The sequence below is a fragment of the Equus asinus genome, chromosome 15 (assembly GCF_041296235.1).
Source record: "Equus asinus isolate D_3611 breed Donkey chromosome 15, EquAss-T2T_v2, whole genome shotgun sequence".
In the NCBI taxonomy this organism is placed as follows: domain Eukaryota; kingdom Metazoa; phylum Chordata; class Mammalia; order Perissodactyla; family Equidae; genus Equus; species Equus asinus.
The window spans coordinates 42,232,887-42,255,362 of record NC_091804.1 but is presented as its reverse complement, the minus strand read 5'-3'; the positions used below and the strand labels follow the sequence as shown (position 1 = coordinate 42,255,362).

The following is a 22,476-nucleotide window of genomic DNA, read 5'->3' as shown; positions in this document are numbered from 1 at the left end:
CACTCTTTCCGATTCACTCAACGCTTTTTTGGAGATAGTACGTTCACGTGAGAATCAAAAAGAAGCGAGTCTGCGTTCCAGAAAATCACGTGGCCAATCTTTCTCTCTCTCTCTCTCTCTTCCTCCTCCCTCCCTCTCTCTCTCTCTCTCTCTCTCTCTCGCTCTCTCGCTCTCTCGCTCTCTCATCTTTTACAACCCTCTCCAGCCTGGCTGTGTGTACGAACTTTCATACAGTCATCGTGGGCGCTGCGGCGTGTTGAGATGTGCCGGTCCTTGCACACTTTGGGGAAATCCGTGGGTGGGGGAGACTGAAAATGGCTGAGAACAGGACGACCAAAGAAAGCAGCTCCGTCGACCCGTTTCTTCCTGCCAGCTTACCCCCCTCCCCGCTTCCTGTTCTTTGGACCTCGCAGGTGAGCCCAGCGGGCAGCAGATAGTTAAGGAATCTTGGGCTGTTTTCTTTGTATTTTTAATCATTCAAGTAATACCTGAATACATTCCTCTTGTAAAAAAGTAAAATCTCAAAGCAAAACAAGCACCACAAACATTTCTGTTAGGGATGAAATCACGTGAAGTGCATTTTCCAATTCTAGCTCCCTGGCTCCATTCCTCCACCCCAAGCGCTATTCTCAGTTTGGTATGTAGCTTAAAAAAAGAAAAGAATTGGTATGTACCTTCCAGGTGATATAGATATGGATATTATCTATAAATATGAATAGAAGAAAGTAATTAATAAACTTAAAAACAGAAAATGGTGCCATAAGTAAAAAACAACCAATATCAATCATTGGTTCTTTGCAAAGTCCAATAAAGTTAAGACAGATCTTTAGCAGGAATGAGTAAGAAAAACAAGTGAGAATGCACTTATAAGCAGCAGCAAGAATAAAAACAGATTTAACTACACGTAGAGAGCAGACTTTTAAAATTTTAGGCACTATTTACCATTTGGCTTGAAAATCTGCTGATGTCTAGGGGAAAAAATGAATTACCAAAATTAGGCCAATCAGGTGTTCTATTTACACCTGAAAATATTACGTTTCCTTACCTGGTTGCTGGATGCAGTGTATGTTAATGCCTATTGTAGAAAATTGTGAGGGGACTCAGTTCCTTTTCTCATGGAATTACTAATTCTTAGGAGACAAGTTGGGTCCAAGAGCCTAGAATTTCATATCTGAAAATGGGCTCATTTAGAAATTAATTTAGCTTTCAGAAGTTACTGTAGTCAGTACGTCATGATATTGGTGAGATAAATTTTCTCAAGAATCAGTGATTTTTAATATTTTCCTTAGATATTTATAGTCAATACAATTTCAGACTGGAGAAGGTTGCTGGATCAGCACTGTTGGCAGTTTCTTAACAGATATCCCCAAATGATCACAAAAACAATGGTCAGCCTTTATTTAGGGCTTACTCTGTGCCAGACATATGCATTCTCGTATTTCACCCCTGTGATGATGCTTAGGACTTGATCCCATTATTATACCCATTTTATTGATGGTGAAACTGAGGTAGGGAGAGGTTGCCCAAGATCACACAGCTTTGAGTGGCAGAGTGGGAATTCCAGCGGAGGAAGGCTGTGGCTGTGTAGGGTATCAAAGACTACATTATACCATAGGAAAAATCCAGTGATTTCTTCCCTTATCACGTTTTAACTGGGAACTCATAATTTCACCTGGGACAGTGCACCTGCCTTACATAGATGGCCCTTAGCAAGAGTAGGAGTTTATGGTAGGAAAAACATCAAATGCCCTCAGGAAAGATGACTAAAGGATTTTAGGAAACTGAGGGAGTGTCAGCTAGGGTGAGGTTTACCTAACCGGAAGTGCAGGAAACAAGAATAGAAAGCCCTTACTTAGGCCAGACCTGGCACTTGAGAAACATCCGTGTAAGTTAGTTATTGTTATCATTACTGTTATTGGTGTTATTACTCTATGTCTCCCTCCTTTGAATTTAAAAAACAAAAAATTCTTTTTCTTCTTTCCCTCTTTCCAGACTCCTCCTCTCCCAGCCAAACGACTGACTGACTAAATGTTAATCCACTTCGAAGCCCTGATTGGCTGTGCATACCATATTTGCATTCCAAAGAAAAAGAATTATATGTGCAACAGCTATTCAGGTTAAGAGTGGAGAAATGTTCTTGAGACTCTAGATCCTTCTAAACTCATCTCCTCCCCACACCTCTTCACCCTCCCACTCGGGCTGTTGTTTGCACCCTCTCACCCCCGCCTCCCATTGCCCATCCAGACAAACCAGGCGAGGAGGAAGTTTGTGGGGTCCGGGGCCCAGAGTCACTGAGGTCTACCTCAGTGAATATTCTAGAAGGGCAGCATTGTAGTTCTTCAAGTGTTTTATGTCCTTGAAAACCCCTCCAGGGCTGGGACCCAGCCTCTGCCTTCTTTTGTATAAGGACATTCATTAAATACCTGTTCCTCCGTGGAGAAATTTTTTAAATACCCTATAACAGAAAACAGAAAATACACTTTGAGAAAGTCATTTTAGGTTTAATTTACATGGGAATTGAATTAACTATTTCTTTTTCTTTCTTTCTTTTTTTTTTTTTTTTTGGTCCCAAAGGGTTCTAGGTGTGTGTACTACCTGATTCAGACCTCACGCGCTATCTCTGGAAGGTCTCTTAATTGAGGCTTTCTGTTAAAGGGCGTGTATGTCCCTTTCAACATGATAAGAAAAACACAAACCATTTTCCTTTCTTGAAACCATAACTTGAGTGCCTTTTTCAATAACTAAACTTTGCTACGGGCAGGAGAAAAAAAATTCACCTGCATTTCTCTCATAAGCTCTGTAGAGTTTTAGAGCCAGACATGTTATAACAACTCAGATAACTTTTTCTCTTTATTTTGTTGTTTTAAGTTAATATGGTGCTTTCAACTACTTCAGAAATCCTTCTCTGGGTAGGGAGATGCTTCCCCATCTGACCTTTCCAAATCCTTTATAATAATGTGAGCTTTGTTGAGAATGTGAAATCCATCAAGAAGCAGGAATATGTTAATGTCCCGCCTGTGTTTCATAGTTTCCCTTTCTCAGGCTTGTTATTTTCAGAGGACACACATTGAGCAACTTGTTTCTGAATTAAAGTATTGCTCAATCTGCTTGCTTTCTTAAGAAGAATTACATTAAACCACGAAGCTATGTATGTATGTTTTGAACAAGTCAGTAATGAACTTTTAAAGTTTAGTCCACCGAGATGAGTCAATGTGATTGATTTATTAATTAGTAAAAGCCATCCTCTGAAATTACTTTGCATTAATCACAATTCATGCAAAATATATCCAATTAGTCTGAAGATGTAGGTTTGACAAACTATCCTTTCTTCGGAGACCACAGTCAATTTTAATAACTCTTGCTGGATAAATCATTCATGTTCAGGCTGAAATGATGAGTGGTTGAGGAAATTCCCTAAAGTACAACGGACCCATTCTGAAAGAGCTGAAAACTATGCAAAACGGAGACAGGGAGGCTGGGTGAAGCAGGAAACAAGATTCTGACAATTCTGGATATTCTAGTATCTGCTGCCACTTGCTCTAAAGGAATCAACTCTAATTGGATTCTTCTGAGTCAAAGGCTGGTGAAAATGTACAGACTCAAATAGGCAGGAAACCCCCGCTGCCAAAACCCAGTGTTTTAGTTGAGGATGGCTGATGCCTGTCCAGGGCCAAAACAAGCTGATCCGTTGGTGAAAAGGTGGGGCTGACTAGTCATGTGGAGTCCTGGATGTCCTTTTTTGCCTGATCCAAATCCCATGCTCAAGAACTCATACATATTTAAATAATTTAAAATCGTGTCTCCCTCCGGACCCACATTATAGATGAGGAAAAAGAAGTCCCTAAAGGTTGCAAAATTATATGGCAAATCCAGGAGCAGAATCCAAAGATCCTAAGGCAAGCTAAATAGCTTTTCTCAGTCTCAATTTCCCTTTTTATTATCAAAGAGCTGGGAGAAACAAAAATTGTATGATTTCTAGTTTTCATGTACTGTGGTTTTGGTATCTTGATTCCAAGTCTACTTTCTCAATAACTTCACTGAACTTAAGTATTTCTGTATGTTATAAATATATATGGATATACATATACATGTGAAAATATTATACATCATGAAAAGTTCTATAGGAATAAAGTTTTGAGGATTCAAGCTTAAATGACTCCTATGTGGCAGAATTTTAAAAACATATGTATGTCTAACGTGTTCACTTCCTATTACTGCATGTGGGTTTTTTGACCTACTGACTATTTAAGAAAAAAGGGAAGCCAGATATTTCTGGAGATTTTAAATTCTCCATTTTTGAGATAAAATGAAAATCATTAGAGAGATTTAGGAAATTAGTGGGGGCTTTTAAATCCACTTTATCCTTTTTCCTGCAAAGACTGAAATATCTCTAGATTTTATTAGAAAAGCAAAATACTACAGCATGGGCAAACCCAAGTGATAAAACACAGTGAGTTTTAGTGAATTCGTCTCTGAAAGAGAGTTCTCTGCTGGCGGAGTGTGGTTCCTGAATAATCTTGTGAACTGAGTGAGTAATCAGAAAGGAAGTCAGGAATAAGATTCAGGGAGGTTTTAAAAAGAGGCAGAAGATGTCCATAGATACTGTTATGGGGGGCACTCTTTCTGTTCTTGACGTGTTCAATATTTTACAAAATAAACTACAAAACCCTCTTTAGTACTAATGAGCTCTCGAGTACTTCGGATTATGAAAAGAGAGAAGGGGAGAGAGAGAGCTCTGTCGTAGACTGGGAAAATGCTACATGCATATGCTCTGAAAAACAAAGGACGCTTCTATATTTAGAAGCAGGCGTAATTTGGGAAGACAACTCTTGGAAATAAGTTTACTGCTTCCTTAACTTTGAAACTCTTAACTCTTGATCGCTCAGGGCATACCAGGCTTCACTTCTGCAATTAAGGAAATTAAAACCTGAGGCTGGGGCAATCCCTGAGCTGTGCTCGGTGTCTGCCCAAGTTTCCTTTTGACCAAGGATCCTCACTCAGCATCAAAAAGGAAAGCGTGTTTTCGTGGTTGCCTAAATGCTACACTGTGAACAAAATACACAGCGCGGAAGGCTACCTTTAGGATGAATTTATAAAGCAATTGAACTCAGCTGAACTTTTTTGTGTTCCAAAGGCCTCTGGGGAAGTTGATAAAGTTATGATTTATTGTTTTGCAAGGGACATTCCCAAAAAGCAGTGTGTGTAATTTTTATTTTTTTTAAAGACAAGTAAAGGTCATAGAGACCAATTCAACTGTTAATCTGACTTTGGGAGGGTTGTTTTGAAAAGAGGAGTATTTAAAGAAATTTGGAATCTTTTAATTTATTTGTCAAGAATCCATAGTTAAAAATAATTTTAACTATATAATAATATCTACTGCATTCTAATTGTAAAAAAGAAAAGATTCACTATATAGTAGAAGGTTTAGAAAAAAATGGATTTCATAAGGGACATCAGAAACTAATCAATGGTTATCATCATCAGACATGTTTAAAGACAGGTCAAGGGAACAGGGGGGTAATTTTCTACCCGAACTCTAAAACCAAATTCTCAATTCTGGTCCACAACTTGCTATAGACCTGAGCTCCGTTTTTTTTTTTTTCAATTGTTAGCGGCCCACTGAGGCCTCTGCTCCCTTCAAGTATGGGACAATCCCAGTTACTTCCTCCTACTCCTTCCCTTTCATGGGCCCAGAGGGCAAATACGTAAAAATTTTTCCCCAGATAAATGCTGAAAACAGTATGAGAACCACTGCTTTTCCCCAAACTTGCTAGGCCTTTTCTCAATTTTAATATGTATCAGTTCCCCCATCCCCCACCCCTGCAAAAACAAGTCTTCGCTCCTAACCATGGCTTTGGAAACTCTTCTACGGCTGGAAAGATCCACCTTCTGCCAAATAGAAATGGCATTTTAAGAATTTTAGTTTGCAGATAAACACATTAAATGCAGCGATAGCTCTTGAACTCCTCATTCCCAACGTAATCTTTAACTGAAAGTTCCAGAAATGCAGTAAACCTGAAACACTCTTTAAAAAAAGATTTTTGTTTAAGCCCTAAAAGCTTTAAGGATACATGTCCAAATTATCCTATAAAGAGTCTTTTAAAAATAAAACAAACAAAACACCACATTCAGAGATTAATTCCAGGAGCTCTAAATTGAAAACTATGTAACGTTGGCATGAATGAGCATAACTGACAAAACTGAATTCGTCTCAGAGGGTTCTCAGTTAAAGAAGCAAATGGAAAAAAAAAAAAAAAAAATCCACAGGGTGAGACACGTTTAAACCGGCTGCTCCGAAAAGTGATATAAAAATAAAACCAAAGAGATGGAAGAGCTGTTTTCTGTGTACAGTGGGAAAGTTTACCCAAATGACAAGCTGTCACATGGGGACGTCCCAGCAACATTCTAAAGTCTATTTCCTTAGATCAAAAAGGACAGACAGAAGCCCAACATTTGTATCTGCGCTGGTTGGTCGCGCTCCCTCTTTTCCTGGAGTAATTATATGCTACATCCATGAAGCAATGTGTCTAATACCTTAATGCGCTCACTACAAAGACGAGTGGGGTCATATGACGGTGCTATATTTAGAAAAGGACTCTGTTTTCTGTTTTGCTCAACCCTTACAATTTTCTGCTCTGAAGAAAGAGGAGTTTCAAATGTACCTTGATCTTTCTCATATCGTGAATAAACTGAAGGAGCACCTGTTTTCAACTGCCAAAATACATTTTTTTAAAAAAGAGGAAAGAGAAGTCTGTGCTCTCTTAATTTAACATGGAAGGTATTTTTTTTCCCCTGCTTCTTCAAAAGAATGTAAGCAGAAAGGTGCAGTAATAATATTCACCAAATTTTAGAAATGCTAATATATGTCCTTAACTGAAGAAAGCAACAATGTGGAATGCTGATAATACGCCAAGGCGATGTAGATGGAAATCTGCCCCCGCCCCGCCCAAAAAATGCTACTAATCTTGGCAAAAACTGGCTCACATAACTACACAAAGAGACTGAAAAATTAACTCGAAGCAGGAAATAATTTCTTAGTTACAGAAATGTGTGTGACTCGTTTCTCATAAAAATGTCTGGAAATAATAATAGTTTAAAAAATGGACAGTTTTTCTGTTACGTCAAATGTCATAAACCTCAATTGAGTACAGCCAGCCCAATCGCTTTGAAAGGACGCTCGCTGACTATGAATATTCTCTCTGGGGGAGTAATCCAAATATTTTCCTAAAGTTAAAAATTGGACTGATTAAACGAGTGGACTATATTGTGTTCAGTCAGAGGATTAGGTTCAAGCTTCCATATGTACAGAATTCATCCATTCGTTCATTCATTCAATATTTATTAAGATCCACCTCCTAAAAGTGATGACTACCAATTTACATATCCAGGATAGAGACAGGACAGGTGCTTCATAGATAAGTGGATTTTAACGTAGTGTCATTGTGTCAAAATGATGTAGAGTTCTTATTGGCACTGCCATTTTAATTCAGAAAATGTCTATCCCAGTCTCCCTCATTTTTGTATCATTATAATAGATTTCCATCTATCTTTGTCCACGGCATTTGTTGTTGTTTTACATAATTTCTATTGCTGTTTACGAGTAGAGGCTCTTTTCAATCATAGTTTTAAGTGATTATTTCATGTCTCATGCATTCGTTTATTTCTTTATTCAACAATCATTATTAAATACGACTGGTCTAGATGCTGAGGGATCCTAGAATTTTGGTTTTATGAACTGGCCAAAATTTCCAAAAAAGTGTTTATTTAAACATGCAATCATTTGAAACAGATAATACACACATTTATGGTCATTGTCATGGAATTGAGGTGACCCAGTACTATATTTTATCATTTCTAAGGTACCCTTTAGTTTTTATGTTTTAACATAACTGAAATTAGTGTGCGTTTTGCAATCGATGGCATCTTGCAATGATATTAGGAAGCATTTCTTTCTTTCTTTCTTTCTTAATAGTCCATAAAATAATGAAGCCTCTTACAAGCAGTGACGTTTTAGGTTCAACAAAATACAGTAAGTAGCCCCTTTAGTTTTCTGAATTATTTTGATGTTATTGCTTAAGTGTGTCTTCCATGATGGACTTCCATAGAATTAACAACATTGATGAAATTAATAAAGTAATAATAACCCCCATCTGTTGAGCTCTTCTTGTGTGTCAGCCATTGCTTGAATTCCCTGACATTTAATCCTCACGAAGCCCTGAAAGGATGCTGTTGCTCTCCCATTTTGTAGATGGAAAACAAGAACAGGGACCATTTGCACGGCTCACCTCACTAGCCTCACTCTAATCTCAGTTCTGTCTTTATTTAAAAGTTTGATATTTTGTTCGTCATGGGATTTTTTAAAATATTGTATTAAAATACCATTTATCACAATCTCTGAGTTTTTTGGCGCCTCTGAGATTTTGTGCCTGAGGCAAGTACCTCCCTTGCCTGACCCTAGTCCCAGCCCAGGGTCAAGGACCAAAGTTCAGAGCCAGGTAGTCTGACATTAGACCCCGTACTCGTAATGACACCCTGTTTCCTTCCTAGTGTTTATCACAATTAGTAATAATGAACTTGTTTGCTCTCTTCATCATTGTCAGCCTTGCCCTAGCAAATAGAAGCTTCAGGAGGGCAGGGAAAATGTCCGTCTTGCTCACCACTGTAGCACCACTGGTTGGAACAGAACCAATTTATACACCCCATCAGCAAACAGCCTTGAATACAGGCTGCCTGTCAGATGTTGTTTTAGATGCTGGGAATACAGCTGTGAACCGGTTTCTGTCTTCATGGGTTACAGTCTTTGCATAAACAAGTATAAAATTAAATAAAGCAAGGCCACATTGGTTGAATGAGCACTATCGACACTGTTTCCTGCACTAATTGAAGAAAGAGTGGCGAATGCAAAGCAACCGGCTACTTCCCAAACTACTTTATATTTGACTTTGTAAGTGCTTTGGCTAAGAGTCTTGATGTTCTTTGCTTCTTTCTGTTGTATATCAATAGTAAAGCTGAGTGAGAAGACCCACTAACTGGCAGCGAGACAGGGCAGCCCACGGTCCATCTGTAAGACTGCGGGAGGAAAGCGCCTGCCCTTCCCAATCGATCGTGGAGACCCCACAAAGCTGATAACTCTCGTGGGAATCCTTGAGCGCTGCCTCTGATTAAGCCCTGCTCGGCAGTTAACAATCCTCCCTTTAAGACGAGGTACTCACTGAGCGTACTCAGAAGTGCCAGGCCAGCTACTGCTGTGGGACCAGGGTCTTAGCTTCAACGCCCTATTGAGCTGACTTTCCAGCTGCGGTGCAGACCTAATGATGCTTCCTCCCATTCTGTTTCTGCCCTTTTTCCTTCTCTGCCTCCGCTGGTACCATCATCACATCAACCAGGATCCAGTACCCTATTCTATTTTGTGTCATCTCTCAAAGCTCACTTTACCAGGGGCTTAAGCCATTAAAACACAGTATTTGAAGTTTGCCGAATGTGTGTACATTTCATCTTCTGATCGTTCTCACTTCAAAAATAATAAAAGACAGCAAAGTGATCCTGTGTCACTTCACCCAGCCCTCCTCCGTGTCAGTGCAAGCCAGCCGAATGATATTCCAAGGTTATGTCATTATTTGCATTCTAACTAAAAGTGCAGAACATTGAAAAAGTAAATTGGGGTCATTTTAAATTGGAAATGTATCTAAAGTTTTATTAACCAATTTCCTCTGAATGCTATGTCATAACTATTAGATATTATTATCACTAATTATACTGGCTTTATTTTTTATAATGCACCTTATATGTGCAAGGCCTTTGCTGGGCCCAGGGAAACAAAGAATGATAAATAGGACCTGATGTCTGCTCTTGAGTTTACGTAAAATATAAGCATCAAGTGTCTCCCAGGTGTGAGGGACTGTACTGAACGCTTTAGACCAGAAGTCAGCAAATTTATTCTGTAAAGGGTCAGAGAGCACATATTTTAGGCTTTGAGAGCCATATAGTCTGTCTCAACTACCAACTGGTAGTGAGAAAGCAGCCATAGATGATCTGTAAATGAATGGGCATGACAGTGTTCCAAGAAAACTTTGTTTATAAAAACAGGCAGCTTCCCTGATTTGCCCTGGGCAGTCATTGCTGAGACCTGCTTTGGCTGTATTGTCATTCAACGGCCCCAGCCCACCCTTTAGGCCAGCATGATTATTATCATCATCATATCATTTTAGAAAGGGGAAACTGAAGCTGGAGAAAAGGTAAGTCACAGGCACACAGCCAGTGACATTCGAAACTGGGATTTGAACGCCCATTTTCCTTATGATAGAAATTAGCGTTACCTGCCATCTCACATATCAACGGTGAAGACTCTGGAACCAGAGTGGCGGGTTCAAACCCTGGCTTCTCCAGTCGCTACCTGGGAGACCATGGGCAGGTGACATAGCTACCCCTCTTCATCTGCATGATGGGGTCATAAGGGTTGTCTAATCATAGTAAGGTTTAAATGAGCTAATACGCAAGAGAGTCATAGAACTGAGTCTACGGCACGGTCATAGAAGGATGAATGTTACCTATTATTATTACAAGGTGCATGTGGAGGCATTAGGCAGTGTGGTTGTGAGTGCAAGAAGGGTCAACAGGGTGCCATCCTGCTTGGAGCCAAGTAAGAAGAGAACTGAGAAATGTCAGTGAGGATTGGTGCCATCGGGAGGAGATCACTGCTTCCCTAGTGCTGGTGTTTCCTTCCAAGTAGGAGGAATGTCACTAGCCTGACCTCTTGACCTCTCTTCACCCCTCACATCTCCTATCCCAGGTAGGCAGAGTGGTTTAATCTGATGGCTGAGTTTAGAAGGAAAACTGGGCTGGGTTAGCTCATTTGTTTTCGTCTTTTTTTTTCTCCTTATTTGTCATTTGGGTCAAGGCGTAGGAGTACTGTTGAGTTCCTCTGTACTTTTGAGCTCTTTGGGGTACAAAAGGACACCATGGAGATGAGGAATGTGGTGTCCTTTTGTACCCCAGAGAGCTCAAAAGTACAGAAGAACTCAAGGGTACCCGTTCCTTTGGGTTTCTGTCCCATCTAACTGCTAAGGACTCACCCATTCCCTGTTGAGCTCAGTCCACTGGGCTGAATCTCAGGCTTGTGCATCCATTTGTCTACTCAGACGGAACCACTCCCCTCACCAGTCTCGATATTTCTTTAGAGTTCTAGTCCCACTTGAAATGCGTGTTAAACAATCATTTGTTTGATTATTATCTGCTCACTCTCATGAGAATCTAAGTTACATGAGGGCAGAGGCTTAGTTCTATTTATTGTCTTGGAAACAGTGCTGGGCACAGACGAAGTCCTCAAGAAATATTTGTTGAATCCCACAACTAGAAGGACGTGCAACTAAGATATACAACTATGTACGGGGGGGTTTGGGGAGATAAAGCAGAAAAAAAAAAAAAGAAATATTTGTTGAATGAATAAATGAATGAATGAACGAACAAGTAGGCCAGGGGCTTCTGAACTAGAGTCCGTGTCCCATCCAAGGGGGCGCCTCATGCTGTGCTGCCCGGACGGAGCGAGAAGGGAATAAAGGAACTTCCTGCAATTTGTCAAGATAAGCCAAAACTCTGGATTTGTAATGTTAACTTTCCAGGTTATTTTATTTTTATTTTTATCAAAAATAACCTTTTGTTGTCTCAAGCACAAGTATACATGCATTTTTTTTTTTTTTTGAGGAAGATTAGCACTGAGATAACATCTGCTGCCAATCCTCTTCTTTTTGCTGAGGAAGTCTGGCCCTGAGCTAACATCTGTGCCCGTCTTCCTCCACTTTCTATGTGCGACGCCTACCACAGTGTGACTTGCCAAGTGGTGCCATGTCTGCACCCAGGATCTGAACTGGCGAACCCCGGGGCCCCCGAAGCGGAATGTGGGTACTTAACCGTTGCGCCTCTGGGCTGGCCCCTATACATGCATTTTGTAGAAAGTTAAGAAATAGAGCTAGACAATAATGAAAAAAGAAAGGCATCCAACTCCAACCTCTGTTCACACTTTACGCTTCCAGATCTTTTCCTGTGTGCATAAACATCCATGTATTTTTTACCAGAAGAAGATCATGCCTGATTTATTGAGTTAACGATCTCCACCCTTCCATTGCAATGCATTTTTTTCTTATCTAATCCCACTCCATATTCAAATTTCCCCACTGACTCACAAAATGTCCTTTGTAGCTGGTTTATCCGAACCAAGATGCAATCCGGGCCTAGGCGTGAAACTGGCTTGTTATGCACTCAAGCCTTTTCTAATCTAGCACAGTCCCTTTTTCCTTCTCCTTGACTTTTGAAATAGGCCGGGCCAGTTGTCCTACCCAATGCTTCCTTTTGGGGATTTGTCTGGCTACTTCCTCATTCTCCAGGATTTTAGATGTTAAAAAGTAATTTTTTAAAAATGAAATCATTGTGTAGGACAAACTGCACCTGTCTGCAGGCTGAATTCAGCCTTGAGGGCTGCCCGGGGACCGGCCTTGCAGTGCTGTGGCTCCTGGGCCTGAAAGTCTGTTTCCCCAAAGCATGAAGAAGAAGCTACTGGGAGGCCCCGAGAGATGAGCGACAGGAATTGTGTTTTAGAAAAATGACTCATGACAAGAAAAGGATGGGATGGAATCATGGGCACCAAGATTCTGAGTAGATGACGAATTCGGAGGCCAGTGTAGTAACTCAGCCTAGCCTGATGACATAGTGACCCAGAGTCTGAGCTCTGGGCCCAGAATGCCTGGGTTCAAATCCCCAACTCGCCACTTAGCACTGTGACCGTGAGAAAGGTGCCAGGGCTCTGTGTCCACTTGTGTGAAATGAAGATCCAGTAGCTGTGAGGACACCGTGAGCTAACGGTTGGAAAGCACACAGAGCAGTGCCCAGCACATGGTAGGTTCTAGGCAGGTGTTTGCTATTGTTATTTTCCCCCAGCTTTATTGAGGTATGCTTGATAAAATTATAACGTAGTTAAAGTGTAAGAAGCGATGATTTGATCTTGTATACATTGCCAAATGATTCCCACAGTCAGGTTAATTGACACGTCCATCAGCTCACAGCTGCCTTTTGTGTGTGTGTGAGCACACTTAGATCTGTCCTCTTAGCACATTTCAAGTATCTAACATAGGGTTACTAACTGTGGTCACCATGCTATGCATTGAACCCTCAGAACTTATTCATCTTAAACTGAAAGTTTGTATCTTTTGACTGACACATCTCCATTTCTTCTACCCCACCCCACCCTGGCAACCACCATTCTACTCTGTTTCTATGAGTTCAGCTTAAAAAAAAAATCTACATGTAAGTGATACCATATAGTATTTGTCCCTCTCTGTCTGACTTATTTCGCTTAGCATCATGCCCTCCAGGTTCATCCACGTTGTCACAAATGGCAGGATTTTCTTCTCTTTTGTGGCTGAATGATAGTTTGGTGTATATCCTTTCAATCTTTTACATACCTATGAAAATATTCTTTATTTTTATGTTATTCTCTCTCTGTCTTGTTTGCGGACTCTATTTTCTATGTTTGTGGCTGAGACTGTTGGCTGCTTGCATAATACGACAATCATTCTATTCTCCCTTGTTCACAGAACTCTTAACTCTTTCCAGATATTATCCTTCAGAGGGGAGGCTGGACCCTCCCTTGTTCCAGAAGGTAGAACTCAATTAACACACAAGTCTGGACGTTCCATTCTCCTTGACAATGATCAGTTTAAAACAGGATTTCTTAACCTCAGAACTTTTGGCGTGTGGAGCTGGATAGTTCTTTGCTGTGGGGTGCTGTCCTGTGCATTGTAGGATGTCTAACAGCGCCCCTGGCCTCTGCCCACTAGATGCCAGTAGCAGTAACATCCCTCTTGCACCCCAGATGTGACAAGCCAAAATGTCTCCAGAAATTGCCAAATGTGCCCTAGAGAGCAAAAATTCACTTGACTGGGAACCACCAGCTTATGAATCAGCAGGTAATACAATTTTGGCCGATGAGCCATATTATTACATGTCTATGTTATTCTTCTTAATGACTATGTAGTATTCCATGGTGAAAATAGACCATCATTTATATAACCAATCTGATGGATATTAAGTTATTTTTCGATTTCTGCTGTTGCAATGTTACCATGAATATCTATGCCTTTATATATTGACACATTTGTGGGAGTGAATTTGTACAATAAATGCCTAGAAGTGGAATTTGTGAATTAAAGAGTAGGCACAGTTGGCATTTCAATAGATATCATCCACTGTCTTCCAAAAAGTCAGTGCTAGTTTACCCACTAAATGTATGAGTGCCCATTTCCACACACCTTCACTAAGTCTAAGGAAAAAAACTCATCCAAATATTTTTTGCACTTCAAATATATAAAAAGATGATTGTCCGTTTGTTGAAAACTGTTGGTTTTTAGTGATGGAATAATGTTCTGTTGAATAGAGGTACCATAATTTATTTATATTCCCCTGATGTTGAGCACTCAAGTTGATTTTTATTTTGCTTTGTATTTTATTTATTTTTTGAGGAAGATTAGCCCTGAGCTAACATCTGTTGCCAATCCTGCTCTTTTTGCTGAGGAAGACTGGCCCTGAGCTAACATCCATGCCCATCTTCCTCTACTTTATACGTGGGACGCCTGCCACAGCATGGCTTGCCAAGCAGTGCCATGTCTGCACCCGGGATCTGAGCCAGTGAACCTTGGGCTGTGGAAGCCGAACGTGTGAACTTAACTGCCGCGCCACCAGGCAGGTCCCATGATTTTTATTTTGTATTGAAGTTTTTCCTTTTCTAAATGAACACAAATATTTTTCATAATTGTGACAATTCACTGACAGATTTTTTTTTTAATGTTAAAAAATGTCTTCTGCCATTAGGTTTGAGATTATTTCATCTGTGTTTCTATAAAATGACCTTCTTCCAGGGCAGACTTCTCCATTAGACACAGTGGGCCTACAAAAAAGCTTTAATGTCTTTTAAAATCAGAAGAAAAAAGTGACTTTTTAGGTTGATGAAAGTGTTTTAATATTTAATACTAATATATTCATTGTATACCAATGCAGTTATAAAATACAATTTATTTTACTTTTTTATAGAGTAAGAGACCCGTGAAAGTCGTATTGTGATCCCGCCTGGTTTTTAGCCCATTTGTTCAAAATACATGGATCAAATCCGGTTGCTTCCATGTGGAGTAAGTGGATTGAAAGTAGCAACTTGAATCTCAGCGTGTAAGATATTCGGGTAACTTTCCATCCATAGTGATCAGCTTTCAGTTTTGAAATGTAACTAAATAAAGGAAGATGAGAAATATTTCACATGACTTTGTATAAAGAATAATGCACCTCATCGTTTACAGCACGGCTATGTCTGTGATCTGCCTTCACCAAAACATTCAGAGGGGAATACACATTTTTTTTTTTTTTTAAGATTTTATTTTTTCCTTTTTCTCCCCAAAGCCCCCCCGGTACATAGTTGTATATCTTCGTTGTGGGTCCTTCTAGTTGTGGCATGTGGGACGCTGCCTCAGCGTGGTTTGATGAGCAGTGCCATGTCCGCACCCAGGATTGGAACCAACGAAACACTGGGCCACCTGCAGCGGAGCGTGCGAACTTAACCACTCGGCCACGGGGCCAGCCTCCCCATTTTTTCTTAATACACATTTTTCATCTTTTAGTTTCCCTGCTGTTTTGTTTTTGTTGTTTGACATCTTTTTATTAGAAATAGTTGTGGCCAGTGTTCACCTCTTCCACACATTGCTTTCGTGCATGTTTTTTGTTTAAATAAACATTTATTTTATTTTTTAAAGATATATTTTATTTTTATAACTTTGGGTTTATTCTGAACATTTTTGATTTTATCTGTTCATTCACCCAACCAATTTAAGTGCAAATTTCAGTGCAAAATTAGAAGATGGTAGAGCCTGGGAAGGCCTATGTGGCAGCAGGTGGACAGATGGGGATTATTAAGAATCAGACATTTGTAGATTTGTTTTAAAAATTAAAAATGGAGGATGAGGGTGCCAGCCTGGTGGCATAGTGATTAAGTTCATGCACTCCGAGTTGGTGGCCTGGGGTTTGGCAGGTTCGGATCTCAGGTGGGGACCTGCACACCTCTCATCAAGCCATGCTGTGGTGGTGTCACACATATGAAATAGAGGAAGATTGGCACAGATGTTAGCTCAGAGACAATCTTCCTCAAGCAAAAAGAGGAAGATTGGCAACAGGTGTTCACTCAGGGCCAATCTTTGCCACCAAAAAAAAAAAAAAAAAAAGGAGACTGAGTTCCCAGCATCAATTATTTGTGTTTGGACAGAGGAAAGCGAGAACAGGAACAAAGCTGATGGGAGCAGCTAAACTGGGCACAGGGAACCCCTGCAGGTGAGGCTGAGCCGAGGAGGCTCTGGTGCCTCCAATAGCTGCTTTGTTAATGACCTACCTTCTTCCCTGGCGTTAGGACACTTTCGGTTACAGTATTGTGGTGAATCATTTCCTTCTAAGGCTCAGAGTGATCTATCACACGGGTGCCTTGTCTAGATTTTCACAACAATACCAGCAGAAAAGTTTCCTCATTCCAGAAATGCTAAACAAATTACATAATTAAATTGTCCTTTTTAAAAAGAAATCCACATAAAGGTGTAATGACTGGGAGGAAAAATTATGCATGAGCAAACAAATCTCTGGGGGGAGAAAAAGCTTGTCAGAGAAAAGAGGAGGTTTCTCTTTCCTTCTCTAATTTATAACAGTGGCATTCCTTTCTGAAAGCAGCGAGGGGATGGCGGGGGCTGGGTGTGCTGCATTTGCTGAGTCTTGCAGGATTTCACCAGGGATGGCGTGAGTAAGGAATAGTGATGGCGCGGAAACACTGGCCCTTGTATATTACTGCTTGCTGTGCAGGAGTTTTTGGTTGCCAAATCAATACCTCGGTTGTCCTTGAAAAACCCCAGCGGTCTGTTTTTAATAGCTTGCTACATGGGTGAAATTACACTGATTACTTAGCAAAGCCTCACCTTTGATCTACTGATCTAGTTAGGGACGTGTGACAGAGAGAGCCTGTAGCCTGAGAGATCATTAACAAATTAAAAGAAGAAGGAAGGGAAAACTACAAGTTACAGAAATACAGGAAGTCTGAGGTTTGTCAGTTGTTGAAACATTTGATATTGTCTTTTAAAAGTCTCCGAACTCTGAGGGCTTTTTTTGGATGACAAAATACTGACATTTAAAAGCAAACAACAGCCAAAGCACAGCCACGCGGTTCAAACTCAAGAACGGTGGATCGATTCCAAATGAATGAATGGTGGCTGGCATCGTTTTCCGCTTCACTCTCTCAAGAGCTACATATGCTTAAAGATGTTTCTATCTCCCATTCATACAATCGTGAAATGAAGGGTTATCTTCACAAGTTTGGCACTCATTAAAAAGTGTCTTTTAAGCTTTTATTTTTTTTGTAATTAATAGATTTTGCTTTTAGAGTAGTTTTGGGTATACAGGAAAATTGAACAGATAGTGCCAAGGGTTCCCTTCTGCCCTCCCCACTCCCCCATACCATTTTCCTGTCAACATCTTGCCTTAATGTGCTACATTTAAATAAACTGATGAACCAATATTGATAAAGTCTGTAGTTTCCATTGTTTCATTCTTTATGTTGTACATTCTATGGGTTTTGAAAAATGCATCATGACATGTATCCACGGTTACAGTATCATACAGAATAGTTTCTCTGCCCTAAAACCCCCCCCCCCGTTTTGTTCCAGCAAGCAGCCATTCTAAATTCTGTATTTTCAACGTAACTGCTATTTTTTTCCCCTTCTTTTCCTTCTCCAACGGCTTTTATTTTAGGAATAGATGAAAGCTGATTCTCCTTTTTGGCAGAGACCCACCGAAAGTCACTTTATTTGGCTGCAACTTGCATATCCCTGGAAAATCTCCTCTCCTGGTATTTGTCTTTTTGCCCATGCAGGAAAATACTAAAACTTGTTTTGCCAAACACCCACGAGGAAACCCCTTTTCCAGAAATGATGGAGCAAACACGAAGGGAACCGGAAGGGGTGTATCCGACGACCGCCTGCCCCTCCCCTCGACTCACCTGATTTTATAGCGTCCCATCCTGATGATCTTATTAAGCTGCCTGAACACAGGATTATTCCCTGCCCTCCTCCTGCTGATGTGACCTCTTGCTCACAAGTCCTCTCCGTGACTGTGTGCACATCTAAGGTTGAGCTCTGAAGTCACCGATTGAGACAGCTAAACTGAGAGTTTCCGTGGTAGATTGCTAGGATTTTGGGTAGAGAATGCAGAATGTAAAAAGTAGAAAATTACCATACCTTACCCATTCCTTTAGTAAGTTATTTGACAGATCTTTGAGTGCCTATCATGTGTCAGTCTCTGCCCTCAGGGAGCTTACTGTCTCCAGGGAGAAGACAATAATGAAGACAGGAATTGACAGACAGAGAGGAAATGACACAGGCCCGTGGGATGGAGATGAGGAGGGGCTATTTGATTAGGCAGCCAGGTAAGGTTCCTGAAGAGCTGGATTTGAATGGAGCCGTGAATGAAGTGGGCCAGCAAGCCATGCAAAAGCCTATAAATGGAGTGTGCCTAAAACAAATGGAGTGTGCCTAAACAGACATGGGGCGTAGGACTGGATGAACTGGATCCGTTGGAGGAAAGGCAAGAACAACGCAGTCAGAGCTGCTAGGACGAGGAGAAAGTTGGCAGGAGTTGAGGTCAGAATGGGTTAACACGATAGCAACTTTGGATTTGATTATGAAAACGATGAGAGCCCGCTGGGGAGGCTGTCTGTGTGGTGGGGATGGGGTGCGTCCAGCATGTTGTATTTCATTCTTTCTGTCTTTACACACTGCGTCAGTGATGTCATCTAGATCTCACGGTGGCCATAGTGATGACACCTAAATATAGATCTCAAACCTGAGCTTCCCCCTGGCTCCCACCTCCCAGATGCAGCAACTTACTCATCTCCCCTTGGATGTCTGAAACCATCTCAAATTTAGTACAACCCAAACTAAGCTGTGGCTTCCATCTTTCTCCGGCTAGGAGACAAAGTCTTTTTGATGGACTGCACACAATCGGGTCCCCTTTGCTTTCTGCCCTCATTCACTCTGCTCCTGTCCCAGTGAGTTCTTGTCTTGCCAAGACCACACCAGACACGACCCTACCTCAGGACCTTTGCATGTACTGTGACATCTGCTTGGATATTCCCTCGGATAAATATAGGACTTGCTCCCTCACCTACCTCAGGTCCTTCTTCAAATGACACCTTAAGGCAGGCTTGGCAAACCTTTATGGGAAGGAAGGGAGTAAATATTTTAGGCATCATGGGCCACACGGTCTCCTTGGCAATACTCGACTCTGCCGATGTCATGCAAAAGCAGCCAGAGACAATAAACAAACAAGCAGAGCTGTGTTCCAATAAAACTTTAGTTATGGACACGGAAATGGGATTTCCTCTAATTTTCATGTGTTACAAAATGTAGTTCTTTTGACTTTTATTCTAATGAGTTAAAAATGGAAAACCATTTTTAGCTCACAGCTAGACAAAAACAGGAGGGGCTGGACGTGGCCCTCAGTTCCTCGGGGGTCAACGTCTGCCTGAGAGAGCCCTTCCCTGGCCCTTCTTTCAAAAATTCTATGAACGCCCACATACCATGCCACACACACACACGTGTGCACGCGCAATCCCTATTTTTCATATCCTTTTTTAACAGCTTATCACCATCTGGCTTTCTCTATTTTTAATTTACTATCTTGTTTATTTTTTCTCTCTCTCCTCCCAAACCTCCAAGTGTAAGCCCCAGGAGGGTAGGGATTTGGGGCTGTCTGGTGCGCTGGGTGCTGACGTCCCCAAGGTGCCTGGCACACGGCGGAGCTCAACACCAAGCCGGGGCGGGAGGGCAGGCGGCCCTGAGCGGAGGCTGCGGGGAGGCAGGCCGGCACCCACCCTCCGCCTGCCTCCCAGGACCAGGGCAGCCAGGCAGGTGCACGGGCTGCGCGCGCTCTGCGCAGGCGCCGGGCTCCAGGCTTCCGCCGGGCCGGATGGAGAAGACTTCTGAGCTGAGAGCAAGATTCAGCCCAGGGAGACCAGATGTTTGCTGAGGGTGATGCAGTGTGGTGAGCAGGGCTGGACCTCACTTCCCAGACCTGGGTCTGCCTCAGAACAACCTAACCGAGTTTTCCAGAAATCAAGCCTGTCAGGCCGCACGCCACACTTCCCAAAATCAGAATCCTTTGAGTGTCAGGCAACTGAGAGATGAAATCCAGACCCCAGCAAATACCGCCCGTAAGACGTTGCACAAGTCCCTCAGTCTCCTGAGTGTTGACTGCCGAGGGGAGATGACAGTTACCGCATAGAATTCCATGAGCTCATGTGAGTGCAGCTCCCAGCACTGGGCCTGGCACATGGTTGCAATGAATAGCAGCTATTATTTACTGTTCATTAGAAAGGCATGCTCACAGTGGATAAATAGTGAAATACGGATCGACCAAAGAAGGTCATTCTAGTTCCCCAGAATAACTATGATCATGTTCTGGTGTACATCCTTGCACACTTTGATCTTTCTGTGTGCTTTTTAACACAGTACCGAGAACGGGGTTGCCTGTCATCTTAAACTGCAATAAGAATTGCCCCTGCGTCTGATCAAGGCCCGAGGTCTGACTCCTGGTTCGCAGGGAGGACGGAGAATGGAGAAACACATGAAATGACTCAGGGGGTAGAATCAGCAGGGTTCAAAATGTGGGCCCTCGACAGCACAAACGCCCCGCATTCTTCAACAAATAAGTTGCAAGGAAAAAAAAGAATCAGGGGCATCTTACCAGAGCAGAGCTGTCCAGTAGAACTTTCTGGGATGATGGGAGTGTTCTGTCTGCCCTGGAAGGCACTAGCCGTATGTGGCTAGTAAACACTTGAAATGTGGCTTGTGCGGCTGAAGGACTGAATTTTTAATTTTATAGTATTAATTTATTTAAATAGCCCCATGTGGCCCACGGCTATTGTGCTGAACTCTGCAGCTGTCAATTAACAGGGACTTAGAGACACGTCAGCCAGCTGCACTGGGAAGACCCTGTTGGGTCTCTTAGGCAAACAAATAAACTCTAAAAAAAAACCTGTGAGGGACCAGCCCAGGGGCATAGTGGTTAAGTTCGTGCCCTCTGCTTGGGCGGCCCGGGGTTTGCAGGTTTGAATCCTGGGTGTGGACTTAGCACTGCTCACGCAGTGGCGGCACCCCACGTACAAAATAGAGGAAGATGGACACAGATGTTAGCTCAGGGCCAATCTTCCTAAAAAGAAAAAAAATTGGTGAGACGAGGGAAATTTAAATAGTGGCAAAAATCTTTGATGATATTAACGATTTGTTGCTAAGATTGTAAGGTATGACAATGATATTGTGGTTGTACTTTTTAAGGAAGTCTTTATCTTTTAGAGATACTAAAATATCAATAGATGACATTATTTGGTATGTAGGGTTTGCATCAAAATAGTGGAGGGAGTGAGGGAGAAGATACAAGAGGCTCAGGAGTTGAGGCCTGTTGGAGCTGTGTAATGGGTAGGTGGAGGGTTAGAGAGGCCTCTCCCCACTTTGGGTTTGGTTTGAAATTGTCCGTAATAAGAAAACTTTTGTAAAGCAACCGATTCTATGTCGATATCTCTCTTCCTTAGGGAGTTCCCTTATAAGCGAACGCTGACATTTATCAATGAAAAGCCATCAATTCTAAAAGTATTATGAGAGTTTTAAGCGGAAGATAAAGCAGTGCCTTTTACACAAATCACAGCCAGGCCCACGTTACCAGCTGCCTTAAGGAGGGCTGGAACCATCCCATTCTTTGTGGTATTCACATATCAAACTGAACTGCCAGGACCCGGACCACGAGTTGCCCTGAGATCTGTCTCCCCTTCTCCCTCAGCAATAAAATCCCCAACTTTTAGTTGGTGCATGGCCACCCAGATAAAAGGGCATGTTTCCCAGACTCCTTTGCACGTGAGGGTAGCTATGTGTCTACATTCTGACCAACGGTTTGTAAGGGGAAGTGGTATATATGGCTTCCTGGAAGTGTCTTAAAAGAGGCATGTCTCCTTTTCTGACCTCCCCCCATTCCTCCTGCTAGCTGGAATGTGGTCTGACGGCTGGAGCTTGAGCAGCCATGATGGCTCATGAGGCAGAAGCCACATGAAAGGATGGTGGAACAGTAAGATAGAAAGAGCCCAGTTCCTGACATGATGAAGTGCCACACAGCCCTAGACTGACTACCTGCAAGTCTATTTTTCATGAGGGAGAAATAAATTCTTCTCTTCTGCTTTTCTGATATTTACAACTGATTCTGGTCTCAATTAATATAGTTGCTAAAATTTATTTTTATCAATTCCCTAATATTTATTTAGGGAATATCTACTCTGTAGGTTGTATCATGCTAATTACTGAGAGAAAAACAAGAAAAAAGTTGTAGAATCAGCACAGAAAGGATTTTTTAACTTAATTGAGAGAA

General features: G+C 41.7%; 2 long non-coding RNA genes across 2 annotated transcripts; one reads left to right on the top strand and one right to left on the bottom strand.

Annotated features, from left to right (window-relative positions):
• Positions 1-184: 184 nt before the first annotated feature.
• LOC139040342 (uncharacterized) lies at positions 185-9,472 on the top strand. Its single transcript, XR_011494690.1, has 3 exons — positions 185-413; positions 7,973-8,029; positions 9,004-9,472. It is a non-coding gene; the product is annotated as an uncharacterized lncRNA (long non-coding RNA).
• Positions 9,473-15,040: 5,568 nt separating this feature from the next.
• On the bottom strand, positions 15,041-18,267 carry LOC139040273 (uncharacterized). The gene is made up of 2 exons (XR_011494445.1): positions 18,065-18,267; positions 15,041-15,268 (listed from the first exon to the last, which is right to left on the bottom strand). It is a non-coding gene; the product is annotated as an uncharacterized lncRNA (long non-coding RNA).
• Positions 18,268-22,476: the final 4,209 nt, after the last annotated feature.